Here is a 4,179-nt window from a genome sequence, read left to right as displayed (position 1 = left end):
TCATGAAGAGGAATCATTCTAGTACAAGACAGACATAGGGAACACGGAGAGTTCTGGGGGGACCAAAGGAGAGACATGTTCAGCTTTGAGAATAGAATGAAGGAAGGTTTCAGGTGAGACCTGAAGCAAAGGTGAAACTTGAACATGCAGCTTTGAGAAAGCAGAAAGGAACAGAGGAAGGATCTCAACAAAAGCAGAAAGGTAGAAAAGTGCTTGTGAACCAAGGAGAGTGAGAAAATGGCCAGAGTACCAGGTGTACAAACAAGCCTTGAAAATCATCTATTCACAAATATTAACTGAGCACTTCTCTTAATATATGTCTGGCACTCTGGAGCACTGAGAAGACAGAAGTGAACAAAACAAGATCTCCACTCTCACCGAGTTATATTCTAGCGGGGGAAGACAAACACTGAAAAAAAAATGTATACTGTATTACATGGTTTAAAATTATGTAAGTATTGGAGCATAGGAGTTATAGGAAGTGTTCAGAGGAATTTCCTCAATAAAGTAACTTTGTTTTTTGAAATGGGGTCTCACTCTGTCACCCAGGCTGGAGTGCAGAGCAGTGGCGCAATCGTGGCTCACTGCAGCCTCCACCTCCCAGATTCAGGCGATCCCTTCTGCCTCAGCCTCCCGAGTAACTGGGAGTAGAGGCACAGGCCACCACGTTTGGCTTATTTTTCTATTTTTTGTAGAGACAGGGTCTCACTATGTTGCCCAAGCTGGTCTCAAGTTCCTGGGCTCAAGCCATCCTTCTGCCTTGGCTTCCCAAAGTCCTGTGATTACAGGCATGAGCCACTGCACCTGGCTGGTAAGATAACTTTTGAGCAGACACCTAAAGTAAGTGAAGGGTAAATTAAATGTGTATCTTTGAGACTTATAATCCAAGCAGAGACCCTGAGGCAAGACCTGTCTAGTATGGGTGGAGAAAGAGAAGGCCAGATGGCTGGGCAAAGGTGAAGGAGGCAGGAGATGGATACCAGAGAGCTGGCCCAGGCAGAGGGTGTCCTGCCACATTCTCAGGGCTGGTCTGACAGAGTTAGAATTGGGATTTCCTTTGGATGAGATAAGAACACTCTGGAGGGTTTAGAGCAGAGAAGTGGCATAACCTAACTACATTTTGAGATGGATACTACAAGTGCTGTGTAAAAGATAGACAAGAGATGGTAAGCATGGAATCTGAGAGACCAATTACAAGACCACAGCAACAGGACAGACAAGAACAGCGCGGAAAAGAGATGACGGTGGCACGAAGGAGGAGTGAATTGTGAATGTGAATCTTCTAAGGGCAAGAAAAGGTTTAAAACAGCATTCATAGGGTGCTTATGCTTAGTTTGAATTGGCCACATGTTTTCTTTATTTACAAAAGTGTAGCTTACACAGCTGCATGGTAGTTTGACCCTGACAATCATATTATTCAAAATGTACAACTATTAAAGTTAACTGCGATTCCTCTGAAGTCCCAGCTATAAGGTCAACCTCTGCAAGCAGGACAAGAAGTGATTGCAATGGTGTTGCAACTTATTTGACTATAGCATTAGTGACATTGTCACTGTGGACATTCTCACCCAGGGCTTTGAAACTGCAGTTCTCTCCAGTCACAGCTAAAATGAGAACTAAGGTTAAAAAGCCAATTGCACCCCTCTACTCCTGTAACTATCATTAACCATTAAAGAAAGAATGTGATCTCTTTGTATAACAGCCGCTTCTGGCCGGATGGGTATACAGAGTCCGGGACCGGGCAGCGGCGGAGCCGGGGACGGCGACAGCGGGTCAGTGGGCTGCAGGCGGGGGCCATGGGCAAAGACTACTACCAGACGCTGGGCCTGGCCCGCGGCGCGTCGGACGAGGAGATCAAGCGGGCCTACAGCCGCCAGGCGCTGCGCTACCACCCAGACAAGAACAAGGAGCCTGGCGCCGAGGAGAAGTTCAAGGAGATCGCCGAGGCCTACGAGGTGCTCAGAGACCCTCGCAAGCGCGAGATCTTCGACCACTACGCGGAGGAAGGCCTAAAGGGCAGCGGCCCCAGTGGCGGTAGCGGCGGTGGTGCCAGTGCTACCTCTTTCAGCTACACATTCCGTGGAGACCCTCATGCCATGTTTGCTGAGTTCCGCGGTGGCAGAAATCCCTCTGACACCTTTTTTGGGCAGCGGAACGGGGAGGAAGGCATGGACATTGCTGACCCATTCTCTGGCTTCCCTATGGGAATGGGTGGCTTCACCAACATGAACTTTGGCCGCTCCCGCCCTGCCCAAGAGCCCACCCGAAAGAAGCAAGATCCCCCAGGCACCCACGACCTTTGAGTCTCCCTTGAAGAGATCTACAGTGGTTGTACCAAGAGGATGAAAATCTCCCACAAGCGGCTAAACCCCGACAGAAAGAGCATTCGAAACGAAGACAAAATCTTGACCATTGAAGTGAAGAAGGGGTGGAAAGAAGGGACCAAAATCACCTTCCCCAAAGAAGGAGACCAGACCTCCAACAACATTCCAGCCGATATCGTCTTTGTTTTAAAGGACAAGCCACACAATATCTTTCAGAGAGATGGTTCTGATGTCATTTATCCTTCCAGGATCAGCCTCCCAGAGGCTCTGTGTGGCCGCACAGTGAACGTCCCCACTCTGGACAGCAGGACCATACCCGTCGTGTTCAAAGATGCCATCAGGCCTGGCACGCTGCGAAAAGTTCTGGAGAAGGCCTTCCCCTCCCCAAAACGCCAGAGAAACGTGGGGACCTCATTACTGAATTGGAAGTGATCTTCCCCGAAAGGATTCCCCAGACATCAAGAACCGTACTTGAGCAGATTCTTCCAGTATAGCTACCTGAGCTCCCCAAGGACTGACCAGGGACCTTTCCAGAGCTCAAGGATTTCTGGGCCTTTCTACCAGTTGTGGACCATGAGGGGGTGGCAGGGCCCAGGGAGGGCTTTTGTACTGCTGAATGTTTTCCAGAGCATATATTACAGTCTTTCAAAGTCATACACTAGACTTCGGTGGTTTTTCGAGTAATAGGGCATCAGGCAGTGGGAACAGCAGGAAAAGGCATTCCAGTCTGCCCCACTGGGTCCAGCAGCCCTCCCAGGATGGGCCCACATCCTCCTCCTGCAGTCCCTGTCCAGGGGCAAGAGGCAGACCAGCAGCTGGACTTGATCCCTCTGTGTCCCTTTGCTTCTGGCTGGTAGATAATGTCGACCTGCTGTCTTGGTTCCCAGACCCTGTGTGCTCCTCCGTTTCTGTTGTGTGATCAGTTCTTGGCTTATTCTGTATTTGTCTCCCACGTCTTGCTCTTCCCCTGAAGAATTCCGTCTTCTCTTTGGCCATCTCAAATTGAGAACCTAAACTATTCCTGCAGAACTGCCTGGCTGGCACCCACAAGCAATACCTCTTGTTCCAGCAGCACCAAGGGAGCCAGCCTCCAGTGAGTGACTCCAGCAAGTGCAGCCACCTCTCCCTTGAGAGTCTGGGAGCCTGGACCCATCAAGGGGCCCTCCTGACCTCTGGCGCTAGTGAAGCTGAATGTCCTCACTTTGTGGGTCACACTCTTTCCATTTCTGTAAGGCAATCTTGGCACACCTGGGGCTTACCAGTGGCCCAGGTAATTTTTTGTTTCATGGACCATGGACTCTTTCAAAGGGATCTGATCCTTTTGAATTTTGCACAGCCCTAGATATAATCCCTTTTCATAAAAGGGTCTTTGCTTCTGATTACAGGAGCACTGTGGAACATCTATAAATATGTTTTTATAATTCCATGTATAGTTGATGTACACTCAAATAAAACCTGTCCCCAGCAGCCACTGCTCTTTGTATAGGGCCATAATGGAATTCCGAAGAAATCTTGGGGAGGGAGGGGGAGTTGGAACAAATGTCTGTTCCCTGAAGGCCAATCTGGTGCTCAGACTTTTAGACTTCTTGTAAGTTGCCACTGCCAACATGAGACCAAAGTGTGTGACTTGTCAATGCTGCACGACAGCATTAAAGACTGATGCTAAGCCTTAAAAAAACAAAAAAAACAAAAAACCACTTCTTTTCTTCTTTCCTGGTAAATTTGCCATAAACCTTCTCCAAGACCTTAGATCAGAAAATGTGTGGTGTTATCTGTGCTTTTAGGCAGCAAAGAAAGAACAGGGAGTGACTGATGGCCATTTTCTCCCCATCACTAGTGCTGCCTAATGATCTGT

At 48.7% G+C, this 4,179-nt stretch overlaps 1 pseudogene; it reads left to right on the top strand.

Moving 5' to 3' along the window:
• The first annotated feature begins 1,795 nt into the window (after positions 1-1,795).
• Positions 1,796-2,962, top strand: LOC100433108 (dnaJ homolog subfamily B member 1-like; annotated as a pseudogene).
• The last annotated feature ends 1,217 nt before the right edge of the window (positions 2,963-4,179 follow it).

The sequence above is a fragment of the Pongo abelii genome, chromosome 11 (assembly GCF_028885655.2).
Source record: "Pongo abelii isolate AG06213 chromosome 11, NHGRI_mPonAbe1-v2.0_pri, whole genome shotgun sequence".
NCBI classification, from domain to species: Eukaryota; Metazoa; Chordata; class Mammalia; order Primates; family Hominidae; genus Pongo; species Pongo abelii.
Note: the sequence above shows the minus strand (reverse complement) of the source record. Positions and strands in the feature narration are given on the sequence as shown.